The sequence below is a fragment of the Nyctereutes procyonoides genome, unplaced genomic scaffold, assembly GCF_905146905.1.
Source record: "Nyctereutes procyonoides isolate TBG_1078 unplaced genomic scaffold, NYPRO_anot_genome, whole genome shotgun sequence".
NCBI classification, from domain to species: Eukaryota; Metazoa; Chordata; class Mammalia; order Carnivora; family Canidae; genus Nyctereutes; species Nyctereutes procyonoides.
Genome location: NW_026575132.1, coordinates 1,792,291 through 1,805,974, shown reverse-complemented (window position 1 = coordinate 1,805,974; position 13,684 = coordinate 1,792,291). Strand labels below are relative to the sequence as shown.

The 13,684-nt window shown below is 57.0% G+C and overlaps 1 protein-coding gene across 5 annotated transcripts in view; it reads right to left on the bottom strand.

Annotated features, from left to right (window-relative positions):
• MYO1B (myosin IB) overlaps positions 1-12,996 on the bottom strand; it is a 172,870-nt gene extending 159,874 nt beyond the window's left edge. For 2 of the 5 annotated variants that reach the window (XM_055345000.1, XM_055345001.1), the window contains exons 1-2: positions 12,842-12,995; positions 9,922-10,066 (exon numbers count right to left, since the gene is read on the bottom strand). The gene's annotated coding sequence lies outside the window, so the exon portion shown is untranslated. Of the gene's footprint in view, positions 1-1,190; positions 1,208-9,921; positions 10,067-12,841 lie in introns of those variants that run through there. The other 3 variants (XM_055344996.1, XM_055344997.1, XM_055344999.1) reach the window with 3 other exon arrangements.
• Between the last annotated feature and the right edge of the window lie 688 nt (positions 12,997-13,684).

Below are 13,684 nucleotides of genomic sequence, written 5' to 3'. Positions count from 1 at the left end.
CCACGCTACATCTGTTGCAACATCCGATGCAAAATCCCATTAAATAAAGTTTCCCCTTAAACCCTACTCTACTTGGATCTCTCAGCATGAGATCCTAAAAAGAAAAAAACAAATTTTTTTTTGATTAATTCTTTCAAGAAATCCAACTGGACATATAAACAGCTGCAGGACTGTGGAACGGAGCTCCCAACATCTGCCACGGTTATTAAGTGTCCTTGTAAGAAAAGATCACCACCCACAAGCTGCTGCCAGGAGCACGAGCGTGAAGCTGGAAGCTAAATCACGGAAGGTGGAGCCACCTCCCTATCAAACGTCTCCCAGGTAAAGAGGGGCATTTCTCCATCCCAAGAGGAGAGAGGTTGACAACTATTCCACCCTAGAGTCCATGAGATATACAACGGGTCACCCCTAAGGACACAGATTGGGACATTTCCTCTAACGTCTTACCTACACCTTCTCGTTTGTTTCCCACATTGACAACAAATGGCACGTAGTAAGACTGGTTGAGAGCTTGACCTTTATTTCTTCAACCTTCACACCCTATCCTCGGTAGGCCTCATACCGAAAAACCCAACAAGTGTCTCCTTCTCCTCCATGTTTTGGGATAAATGAAATGCAACAGGCCACAGCCACACACGTATACAAAACCCAAGCCCACATCTAAGAGCATCTGCGCCGGAAGCTGGCGCACACAGCACGGGTACGCATACGTACACACCTTCTCCGACTGCTGCCGTGCTCAAAAGTGGTGCATGAGGGATCCCTGGGTGGCGCAGTGGTTTGGCTCCTGCCTTTGGCCCAGGGCGCGATCCTGGAGACCCGGGATCGAGTCCCACATCGGGCTCCCGGTGCATGGAGCCTGCTTCTCCCTCTGCCTGTGTCTCTGCCTCTCTCTCTCTCTCTGTGACTGTCATAAATAAATAAAAATTTTAAAAAAATAAAAAGTAAAAAAAAAAAGTGGTGCATGAACTGTGCTTCTGATTTAAAGGATTCCCATGGTGAATTCTTTTGCAAAATAAATACTAACTCCCAGGTAATACCATTCTGTAAAGCTGGATTTCACAGCAGTTGTCCTAGACTTCCTTACAGCATAGACGCTCATAAGTATTTATGTTACATCCAAATTGAGCATTTGTGGGTAGAGATGAAAAACATTATAAACTGTGAAACAAGGTATAGGAAGGCATCACCTCATTTAAATCCCCTCAACGAGATTTCGCGTTCGATTGTGAAATGTCACTAAAATCAGCAATATTTCTCAAGGAAATAGCTCTTCCACTCATGCCAGGCAACGCTGTGGTCATATCCCCTTTGAAATCTGTGTCGGTATTATTTTGGGATACTTATCGGATGCCGCTGCTTGAGGATAAATTCCTGCAGATAAAACAAACTTAATAAGCAGGAGGGCCCATTTCTCTGCTCGCAATTATACAGAGAACATGAAAGGAAAGCTGGAGGGCTCACTGAACTTTTTTAAAAAGTCATTAAAATCAACGAGCTTTTGAGGAAACGTGTCAGATTTGGCCAAGCTTTCTCTGCAAAAATGCATTTTGGTGAATTTCCAGAATTCTGTTCTCCCGGTTTGGAAACGTTTAAAAATTCCGACATGTAACAAAATGGTAACAGTACAGATCACCCCAAGCAGAAGAGGGAAGGAGGGAAGCTTTAGCTTCGGCATTCCCGGTCCTTGCTCCCTTGCTCTCGGCCTCCTGGTGCTTCTGGGAGGCCCAGACCTGGGGTTAGGGAGCTGGCGGGCACGGCCTTCAACCTAGTAATTAATTACAGGTGTGAGTAAATCAAAGGCCACTCCACTGTGGCCTTGGGGGGCAAAAAGTTAAACATCTAGCTTTACAATCAAAAATCAGAAATAAAACTTACTCCTCGAATTATAAAAATGTGGGCGGGATTTCCGCCTGACGACAAGGAAGAGAGAAGGACGGGGGATTAGGAGGACGGATGATGTGGGGGGGAGAGGAGCCCAGGGGAGAGGGAGGAACAGATGGCTGGGGGCCGGCTCAGGGAGCGGGAGAAGGAACAGAAAGGGAAGACAATGACAGAACAGGAAACAAAGCATCAGGGTTCACAAGCCCCCCCCGCCCCGTCTAACCTCTTGGGGCAGCTCTCTGAGGCACCCGCAGGCCGACCCAGGGCCCCACCTGCTCTGCGCACGGCGAGGAACCCCGGGGCGACTGCTTCCCCGGCCTTTCTTTCACGCGATTGCATTAGGTTGTTATTTGTGCAGGAGTAAGCGCAACCAGGCTATAGAAAGTGGGTCAAGTAGGAGGGGTCACGCGGGGTCCCACGTCCCCTGGCCTAAATCAGTTGCTGTTAACGTCTTGCTTCCTACACACTCTCCAGGAGCAACTGGAGCCCTGCAGCAGCTCGCACTTGGCACCCGCTGCCTGGTGCACGGCGGAAGGGCGGGCAAGCCCGGGCATCCACTCGGGGGCCGACCAGGGGGCAGGCAACTAACACGGCCACCATGCGTGGGCTCGTGCCCGACACCCTTCCAGACACACTTGCGTCTCTAACACACTGCAGTCCTGACCGCTACCCCAAGACAAGCCCCTACTACGACCCGCATCCCGCCCGGGGCACGGAGGCAGAGGCCACCACCGCCAGGGAGGCCACAGGTTCGGCACCCACCCAAGGCCAGCCACTCTGCAGGGCTGAGGGGGGTCAGCTGCACGCCCCGCCCCCCGCTCCCCTGAGGCCCTAGGGTGCACCTGGAGGGGGGCACCCAAGACGTGGGCCGGGCCCAGAGGGCCTTCGCAGCACAGGGCCAGGCCCGGCCGGGCAGGGGCCAGGGCAGTGGTGACAGCTGGCCCAGACGGGGTCAGCCAGGGTAGGGACAGTGCCCCGCCCGCGGCTGGGTCACAGAGGTGGCCTCCAAATGCGTGCAAGGAGGGAGGGGAACAGAGCGAGCAAGAGCAAGGAGCTGCGTGTCATCCTCATCTACACCCTACTGAACACCACTACGGCGACTCAAAGAGGTCGTAACTTGATTTAAGTGGCGGATCGCTAAACCCCCTATCACCCTACGGTTAACAGCGGAGCCCGTCGCCCACGGCCTGGAAGGCTCTTCAGGCACCAACTCACCCCGGGGGCCTGCAGGGGCGCCGGCAGCCTGGGCACCCGCAGCTACTGCTGCCTCTCCCTACTCCTCGGCCCACAGCCTGGCCCTTTCCTCCCCAGGGCCCATCACAACTCCCAGATGTCACAAATACCTGCCTTCACTTCTGTGTGTCCTCCTCCCCTCAGGGGCCAGGAACAGAAACCACACCTGCTCTAACCCCATTAGAGACCCAGCACCCAGTACACCATCTGGCATGCACTAGGTACCCAGACATCCGATGAAGGAACAAATGCCTACATCAAAGAACCAAAAGTCACCTCCCCTCACTTCTTAAAGTATTACAGTAATTTTATTTATTTTTCTAAAGGAACGGTTTTATTTTATTTTTTGACTTATTATTTTTTAGTAATCTCTACACCCAACATTGGGGCTCAAACTCACAACCCCGAGATCAAGAGTCCCCTGCCTTTGTGACTGAGACAGGTGCCCCTACAGCAATTCTAAGAACAGAGTCCATCGTGACGTTTCCGTTACAGATTGGTCGTTTCGCTGTTACGTAAGCCACCCAACTTCAGGCTCTGAGAACAAGCGTAGGTTGGAATGTAACCTTGATCAGTCAAGAACCGTCGGTAAACAAATTACAAAATCAACAGCACTCTCGTAGGCCAGTAACGCCAGGCAGAAACACGACACACAATTCACAGGAGCCTTCACGATGACCACAAAATCCCTAAAGCACCTTAGCACAAAATCTCACAGAAGATGGAAAAGAGCTTTACAAATTAAAAAAAGTAAAATTATAAAAGGTCCTTGAGGGACAAAAAAGACTTAGATATATGCAGACGGCAAGCCACAAAGCCCTAAAGACGGCAGTTCTCCCTGAATACTATCCGAAGGCCACGCAACACCATTTAAAAAAAAAAAAAAAAAAAAACACGAAATTTAACCACGAAAACAGAAACAAGCCTCCTGCTTGGATAACAGGCACAAGTTAAGCAGTGTGGAGAAAAGAGAAGAATGCGACGTGCCTCTGATACGTCCACGGACGCAAACATGGAAAATGTCATTTTCGCGAATTCCAGTAATTTGACGATTATGGGTAGACAATGTCACTTTCAATATTTGGACAGCTTCGAATATTTTCCCTTTTTTCAAGCTGTGAAACAATGAATGCCATGGAGTCCAGAAGAGCAAGAGTCTGGGGGGAAACTGACAAAAGATGATAATAAAACCGAGTCGTGAAAGCCGTGGAACAAGCGGAGATGGGTTCCCAGGGGTGGAGGAGGAAAGATCCAAGAGAATAACGAGGTAAAAAAGTGTAAGACACATCTGAGAGTGAACCAGGTGTGGCTCACATCCAACGAATGTGCTCACAGAAAGTCGGCTGGTGGGGATCCCCGGGTGGCTCAGCGGTTTGGCGCCTGCCTTTGGCCGAGGGCGCAATCCTGGAGTCCTGGGATCGAATCCCGGGTTGGGCTCCCTGCATGAAGCCTGCTGCTCCCTCCTCCTGTGTCTCTGCCTCTCTCTCTCTCTCTCTCTCTCTCTCTCTCTGTCTATCATAAATAAATAAATAAATAAATAAATAAATAAATAAATAAATAAATAAATCTTAAAAAAAAAAAAAAAAAAAAAGAAAGTCGGCTGGTGATGTAGACAGCGGTGTGATCATGTAATGGGCCCCACCAAAGATGGTCCCATGGTCACACATGGGGGACATGAGCACACTGCATCTCTCGCTTGGATAGTCACAGCCTGCAGTCACCAATAAAAGGCCAGGACAAGTCCTTCTGCAAAGAAACTTATTTAAAATGTTGTCTAAAAAAACAAAAAATAAAAAAAAATAAAATGTTGTCTAGCCAACACCTACCTCTCCTAGGATCCCTTTTTTGACAGTACACATCTCGGCGCTCTAGGGGAGTGTTTTTCAACCTGCTAACTTTTTATGGAACAATCCACTTTGGAAACTGCTACATCCTACTAACCCAGCCTAGCCTTTTAGAGGCCTGAGCCAGAATAGAGGCTTAAGGATTTAGAAATAAAAGGCAACAGTCAACCAAACAGAACAACTGACCGGATGAACGGATGGGTCACAGAAAATAGAGAAGTAGGTAATGCTTCTGGAATCCCAAGTCCAGATGATGATAGCACAAAGAGTGAAGTCAAAGGAGGATCGACTATTCGGTAATGGACACTAAGCTTGAATTTCGATGGGTTTGGGGACACAGTAAGATATTCCCCTAGAAGGAAAATTGAGCAAGAAGTTAAAAGAGTAGGGTCAAGTTCCCAGATCGGCCCCCGGTTAACGTTATGAGCCCGCGCAGGTCTCAAATACAAGGAAGGGGTTATAGCAGTGACCATTAGGCTCTCTCAACTTTACCACTCCACCATCCCAAAATTTGGGGACCTGGAAGTCAATATACCAATACCAATACTATCGAGTTCTACCTTTAAAGGTGTGAAAGGTAGAGAATATAGAATAAAAGCGAACTCAGGAATTTGAATATATGAACTTAAATATACGATTGGGAGGCTTTTATGGGATTATGCTACTGTGGATGTATGAGATGCATGAAACCAAAAAAGAGAGAGAGAGAGAGAGAGAGAGAGAGAGATTGATGAAACCTACAAAACTATGGGGTCTAACTCCGGCCCCCGCCCCCAATGTCACAGAATACTTAAGATTCTGCTGCGGCACAAAGCAAATGCCTGAAAGCGACCCAGCGCCGCAGTTCCCGTATTTCCGGGAATACCTCTCAACACCCTGAAGACTTCAAGGCAAATGAGGACTTTTTCCCAGAAGGCTCAGGACATCAGGGGTAGATCAAAACTGGTCAACTTATTACAACTGTAAGCAGAGTGCCCACAAACCCCTGGCCACGCGCACCGGCCTACACCCAGGGTTTATAAAAATTAAGCTTTTCCTAAAAGCACTTAGGCTGGAATCCTAAAATGAATAAAACCGTGATGATCCTTTTGAAGTACTTTCAAGGGGAAAAGTGATCAGCTAAGAACTGCAAACAGCACTACAGGGCCTCGTAACAAAGAATTTAAAGAGAAGCCGCACTCAGGGAGGAGAGAGAAGAGGAAAATGCAAGCAGGGCTGGCAGGGATGCTTCTAAGCAAGGTTGAAAAGTTTTTGAAAAAGAGTTTTTGTTGTTGTTGTTATTGTTTGTTTTGGTTGAAGTGTATGAAGAATGGTTTCATGGAACCGGTGAGAATCAGTAGGAAGATGAGGGCGCACACACCCCTGACAACAGCCAAGAGTTAACCATCGGTCCCATTGTCCTTTCAATTCAATTTTCGAAAATCTCTTTAGGGACATTGAATTATTTTCTTTTCTTTTTTTTTTTTTATTTTTCAACGAGTTTAAAAACTTGTAAGGTACAGTTTTGAATTGTCTCTTTATTTTAACCTGGCAAAATGAAGCCATGTGTGCAACTTCAGAGCCTCCCGCGTCCACGCAGGATCTGGCGAAGTCCCCGCGAGGCGCCCACCTGCTTTCCTCCCGGCCCCCACCTGTCGGCCCCCACCTGTTCCCCCACCTGTCGGGGGAGCCAGGCGCCTGGTGCTCTTAGAAGCTCCACACTGTTTATCTGGAAGGAAGGGATCAAGTTTTCACCGCTCCTCAGACTTAGGCTTCAACTTCTAAAAGTGCGCATCTTGGGGATCCCTGGTGGCGCAGCAGTTTGGCTCCTGCCTTTGGCCCAGGGCGCAATCCTGGAGACCCGGGATCGAATCCCACGTCGGGCTCCCGGTGCATGGAGCCTGCTTCTCCCTCTGCCTGTGTCTCTGCCTCTCTCTCTCTGTGTGTGTGTGTGTGTGTGTGTGACTATCATAAATAAATAAAAATTAAAAAAATAAAAAAATAAAAGTGCGCATCTTGGAAGAGCGCGGACCCCATGGCACCTGGTCCGTGCCACTCACCCCCCCCCCCCGCTGAACCCCGAACCCCAGCTGGGTGCCCAGCGGCGCCGCACCCTGCTCCTGGACCCTGCAGAGGAGGAAGCGCGGGGAGGCCAGGCCACCCCAGCACCAGCAGGCCCGATCTGGCGCCCGAGCCACCCTCGCCATGGGGCAGGACGTAGGGGAGCCGGGCCCAGGAGAGGAGGCGCCCAGCTCGGGACTGGCCGAGGACTCCCACGGGAGCCTGACGCGGGTGACAAGGGAACCAAGCTGCGGGGCAGAGACTGTCACAGGGGCTCTCCCCACCAGCTCCCTAAAACAACCTCCTTAAAAGCAGCCCGAGCTTCAAAGAACACGGCACCTCGGAGCAGCATGTTGTTCTGGAAAGCACACAGCCTTGGGCTTAATGTCTCCCAGGCTCGGGCAATGACTCAGTCCCCACAGACAAACAAGCAAGGGGCGTGAAACAAAAGCTGGAGCGAATGCCCAGGGGCCGCCTGGGTGACTCAGTCGGTACAGCATCAGATCCTGGTGGCCAGCTCACGCACGGCCTGATCTCAGGGTCACGGGCTCGAGCCCCTCGCTGGGCTCTACCCTGGGTGTGGAGGCTAGGAGAAGAGGGGAGGGGAGGGGAGAGGAGGGGAAGGGGGGAGGGGAGGGGAGGAGATGAGGGGGGAGGGGAGGAGAGGGGACCCAGGCTGAGGCCTGACACAAAGAGAGCACCCCACACTTCACCGCTAATACAATCGCAGGATCATCTAAAATATGAAAGATCCATCCTTTGGGGACTCGGCACTCCTTAGGCACAAGGCACTCGGGCTGAACGCAGCACCCGGCCTGCAAGGCCTGCACGGGGCAGGTACGGAGGGAGGCAGGTAGGAAGCGCCCAGGACAGAGCACCTGACTCGACTCCGGCAACTTGTCCCTCGGAAGGACACTCTGTCCGTCCTCGGGTCCCAAGCAGGAGGCCGCGCGCTGTCCTCCAGGACGCTGCTTCCCACATCCCAAGCGGCCCCACTGGCCCCACAGGCCCCACCATCAGAGGCAGGTGTTGGGGACCTGACCCCTTCCTTCCACGCCCCCAGAGCCTGGGAGAAATGAAAGCACCGAGGACGACGAGGACGAGGACACAGAAGGAGCCGACTCTGAGCTCCCTCTCCTCCCACTCTCTTGCTTTTGTTTGTTTTCAGCCTTTGTCCGGGCAGTGGGTGTTGGCGAGGCCTTGGTCACCACAGCTGTCATAGTCATTTCATCCATGTCCCCAACATCCACTCCGGGCACAGCGGCCTGCCCTGCTGTGTCCTCCGAGGCACAATGGATTTCCTTTATTGCTTCTTAATGCATGGCCTCCCCTCAACATGTGCTTAGTAAGACAGGAACGGACGAGAACAGCGAGGACACGGGAAAGACACCCAGGAGAGGTTCTAAGGGCCAGATGCTCTGGAGCGGCCCTCATCCTGCTCAGTAGGGGGGCGGGAAGGTGCTCCCCGACGGTGCTCAGCAGGCCACACGTCCCTCCAAATATCCAGTGAAGGGCAATTTAATGACAAAAGACCAAAAAAAAAAAAAAAACAAAAACAAAAAACACAAAAACAAACAAAACAAAAAAATCAAAAAAAAAAATGACAAGAGACAAGAGTCACTGCTCCTTTTTTTTTTTTTTGAGTCACTGCTCCTACACCACCGTCCCCCCGAAGGCCCCAAGTGACGCCCTGTCGTTATTTGAAATAATTAAACCAGTAAAGGTAGAACTTTGAGCCTCCCTAGTCTTATCCTAGACACTTTAAAAAACCCAATACTGACTTTTCCCTTTGCCCAGGAGCATTCTGAGAAATCCACAGTCGATGACGCCAAGTGTTAAAATCCATTCTGCTCCTGCACTTGGGGGTCACTCTTGGGTCAAGGCCGGGTGTCTCCCGCCAACGACCCCTCTCCAGGCCATCCCAAGGACTGGAGATGCCACTTCATTCCACTTTCACCCTTTCCCCCGTGGGGAGAGGATGAACACAGAAATCCCACAGAATACGTGCTCCCACGGGCACAGAGATGTGATGATCTCAGAGGTACTGTAAAGAAAGACCCTTGACACTTCCCTAAAGAAGAATGTCTTCTGTAAAAGGCGACTGCCAGGACCAAAAGCATGTGCTGGGAAAATCCACGGCCTGCTGCTGGGTATGTTTCCAATTCTGATGGCCCACTTCCTCTTTATAATCACATTCCTTCCCTCCTTATTCCTCTTCTAAAAAGACACTCCGGCTTCGGGGCTCCGAAGTGTACTGTTCTATCAAAGGCTGGAAGATAAAAAGAGCTAAAGCGGATGTCAGTAAATAGAAAATGCTTAAACGCTAGGTAAGATCTAGTGCATGCCACCGCTCTTCAATGTTTCCAAAAAAGAACTTATTTTCAAATGTTGGCAGCCTAACTTTTTAAAAATAAAGTTTCCTTCACTTAAAGCTTATTCGCACAGACCACCAGACAGCATAAAACTTTTTAACAAATAGAGTTTTAGGAGTTGTGATGTCCCTGATTGGGCCTTCCAAACCCATCTCACAGAGGTTTGGTTTTTTGGGTTTTTTTTTTTAAGGACTTTATATTTATCTGACAGACAGAGAGAGACCACAAGCAGGGGAAAGGCGGGCTTCTGCCCTGGGAGCAGCAGGATCCCCGCTGAGCGAGGACCCCAAGGACTCAGGGTCCCTTCCCAGGACCCTGGGATCCGACCTGAGCCAAAGGGAGGGAGCCGCCCAGGTGCCCCACAGAGGTTTCTGAAAAGATCAATTATATCATACGGGAAAGTGATAAGAAGTCCGCAAAAGGAGAGTCAAAGAGATAAGCTGTTGTTATTCCTGTCTTTAAAAGATATCATCCCATATGGTGTTTATTTACAGGCGTATGGACTTTGAACCAGAGATGGGAGTTCAAATTTGACCTCCGGCACTTACCGGTTCCCTCTAGGAGTAGGGCCCTAAGGGGCAGGCCGGTGAGCTCCGGGGCTGCAGCGGGCTGTGGGGTCCTCAGCAGGGTGTGCGGACTGTGGAGTGATGCACGCGACACCCGTTCCACACCTTGAACACGACTACCGGTGGGCTACGTACATAACAAAAACCCAAATACCAAGCTATTAAAAATACAAGGCAGGGGGAAGAGAGGCGAACGTCACCCAAAAGGGGGCCGAATGCTAAAAACCCGGACCTCACAGGACCTCACACTCAGGATAGGGAGAACACAAAGGACACGCTACTCCTGCCCTGCACCCCACTCCTTCCCTGCTGAGGTCCGAGGCTCCTCCTCGCTTTACCTAACTGTGCAGCAACCTGGGAGGGGGAGTCTGAACACCAGGCTTGACAGAGCGGTGATTCACTGCAACCCAGGAAGGGGGTGCAGCCAGTAGTCCCCCACACGGCGGGACACCCCTGGGGAGAGCCTCTGGCCAGACAACCCACGGAGGAGCCCGTGCCCCTTGGCTCCCGCGGCAGTGACCACCGTCTCGGGCCTGCTGCTGTTCTTGTAGGTTCCACGAGTACTTGGGGGGTCCCACTGTGCTGTACCCCACAAAGCAGCCCACAGCTCCAAGGGCAAGTCCAAAATGGCAACGCAACAAGGGGGACAGAGTCTCCCTGTCCCCCGTGTGCACCGCCGGGCGGTGTGGGTTGTGACGGCACACCGCCTGCTGCTTGGCCGCGTCCCGCCTCGGCTTCCCGGCCACCGGCTCCGGAGGACAAGCCCCCCAGCCCCCCAGCCTGGCCTGAGGACACCCGCATCCCGCCCCTACAACCCTTTCCCATCCCGGCTCCGTGGGCAGCAAGCGTTCCTTCCCTCCCAGGGGTGAGCTTCCCATTCCGCTTCTCAGCTTAAGAGGCTTTCGAACTTGGTTGTCCCCAATGAAGGCGGGTGTGTTGGGGGGTCACACCTCGTGGGTCCTTGGGGCACCTGCCGCCCCACCTGCAGCCCGTCTCCCCGGCTATCACCGCAGGGTTATAACCTCCACCGCTGGGGGATCCTTCGGTCACCAGGGTCCCACAGGCCCGGAGTGCCTGGAAGTGTCTGGTGCCTGCCAACAGTCAGCCTGGAGCAACCCACTGGAGGACACCCATCATCCAATGCCCCGGCTCCCTCTCCAGGTCCACCTGCACCCCCTCCCCGGCCTCCCTGATGCCCCCCAACAGATGTGCCCCTTGATGCCCACCTGGAGCAGGGCCCCCCAACAGATGTGCCCCTTGATGCCCACCTGGAGCAAGGCCCTCCAACAGATGTGCCCCTTGATGCCCACCTGGAGCAGGGCCCCCCAACAGATGTGCCCCTCATGCCCACCTGGAGCAGGGCCCCCCAACAGATGTGCCCCTCATGCCCACCTGGAGCAGGGCCCCCCAACAGATGTGCCCCTCATGCCCACCTGGAACAGGGCCCCCCAACAGATGTGCACGGCGCTATGTGTACAGGGAGGCCGGGACCCCTCTGAGCATCCGGGTGCAGCTCCCTCCGTGCCCCGGGCGGCCCACCCTGGGTTGGGGGTGGTGCTCCGCTCACAGCCCCGGAGGGTCGGGGGGCGCGCATCGCGGGCCCCGGGCAGGGAGTGGGGTGCACCGGGTGCACCGTCGCGGCGCCCCCAAACCTTCCCGGGCTCTGCTGCGCTGCGTCACGGCGCCGCCCCCTCTGCGCCCGAACCGATCCGTGCGCGGCTGCCCCGGACCCGGACGCGGCCACCCTCGCCCTGACCAGCGACGCCCTCGGCTCCGCGCAGCTCGGGCGGGCTGGGGCGAAGGGGCGCCGGGAGCCGCGGGGGGGGCGGGGGACGCGCTCGGCCGCCGCAGAACAAAGCGCCGCCGACCAGCCGCGGGAGCCCCGGACCCGGGCCCAGGCGCCGCGTGCGGGACGCCCTCCCCCGCCCCGGCGCCCCCAGCCGCTCTTCGGTGCTACTCGGGGCTCCCAGTGCGCCCCCTGGAGCTCCCCGGTGCTCCTCGCTGCTCCCGGTGCGCCCGCTGCTCCCCCGCCGCTCCCCGGTGCGCACCCTGGAGCTCCTCAGTGCTCCCCGGTGCTCCTCGCTGCTCCCGGTGCGCCTCCGCCGCCCCCCGGTGCTCCCCCCAGTGCTCCCCGGTGCGCCCCCTGGAGCTCCCCAGTGCTCCTCGCTGCTCCCCCGCGGCCCCCCCCGGTGCGCCCCCCAGTGCTCCCCGGTGCCCCCCTGGAGCTCCCAGTGCCCCCCTGGAGCTCCCCCGTGCTCCCCGCTGCCTCCCTGGAGCTCCCCCCGTGCTCCCCGCTTCTCCCCGGTGCCCCCCTGGAGCTCCTCCGTGCTCCCCGCTGCTCCGCGGTGTCCCCCGGTGCGCCCCCCGTGCTCCCCGGTGCCCCCCTGGAGCTCCCCCGTGCTCCCCGCTGCTCCCGGTGCCCCCCGGTGCGCCCCCCGTGCTCCCCGGTGCCCCCTGGAGCTCTCCCGTGCTCCCGGTGCCCCCCTGGAGCTCCCCCGTGCTCCCCGGTGCCCCCCTGGAGCTCCCCCATGCTTCCCTCGCTGCTCCCCCGCCGCCCGCCCCCGGGCTCCCCCCCCCCCCGCCCCGCGCACCCAGGGGAGGCCCGTCCCGGGCGGCAGCGAGCCCCGGGGCAGCCCCCCCGCCGCGGCGGAACAAAGGGGCCCCGCGCGGCCGCCGCCGGGGCACGCCGCGCCTGAAGTCCGCTGCCGGGACGCCCCATTGTTCTCCCCGCGCCCGCCCCGAGGCAGGGGAGCAGAGGGGCCGAGGTCAGCGCGAGCTGGGGGCCACGACACCCGGGGCCGGAGGAGGAGAGCGCCTCGGACCCCGCGCCCCGCGCCCCCGCCCCGCGCACAAAGCCCCCCCCCCCCCGCCCGGGCCGCCGCGGGGAAGGCGCTCGCGCTACCTGGCGGCGGTCGTCGCGCTCCGGGCCCGGCCTGCGGGCTCCCCGGCTCCTGCGGGCTCCCCGCTCCCCGGCTCCCGCGGCCGCCGCTCCGACCCGGCCGCCCGCCGCCCTGCGGGTCCCGAGTGCCCGAGTGCGCGGAGCCCGGGGCGCGGCGAGCGGGGCGGCGGCGGCGGCGGCGGCCCCTCCCCTGTCCGGGGCGAGGGGTGGGCCGAGGGGCGGGGGCGCCGACCTCGCCGCCTGGGATTCGCCCCGCCGCGCCCGCAGCCCCGCGCCGCCGCCCCCGCCCGCGCCCCCGCCCGCGCCCGCGCCCGCGCCCCGCCGGCCGCACAGCGCCCCCCCGCGACCGAGCGCCGGGAGCCCCGCCCGGGACCCAGAGGCGCGCACGTCGGGGTGGGGGGGCGCGGCCTGCCTCCCACCTGCCGCCCGGCCCCCGGCTGCGGCTCCAGGTGCTGGGGGGGTGCTGGGGGGACGGGGCGGGGGGGGAGCAGGGAGGGTAGGGGGCGGGGGAGCAGGGGGGCGGGGGCATGGGGGGCGTTGGCAGGGGGAGCAGGGGGGAGCGGGGGTGTAGGGGGAGCAGGGGGGTAGGGGGAGCAGGGGAGCAGGGGGAGCAGAGGGGCAGGGGGGAGCAGGGGTGGGGGGGAGCAGGGAGGGCAAGGAGCGGGGAAGCGGGGGCGGGAGCAAGGGGGGCGGGAGCAAGGGGGGCGGGAGCAAGGGCAGCATGGGGACAGCTATGTAGGGGGAGCAAGGGGGCGGGGAGCAGGGGGAGTGGGGGGTGTAGGAGGAGCAGGAGAGCAGGGGGTAGGGGGAGCAGAGGGACGGGGGGAGTAGGGGGGCAGGGGGTGA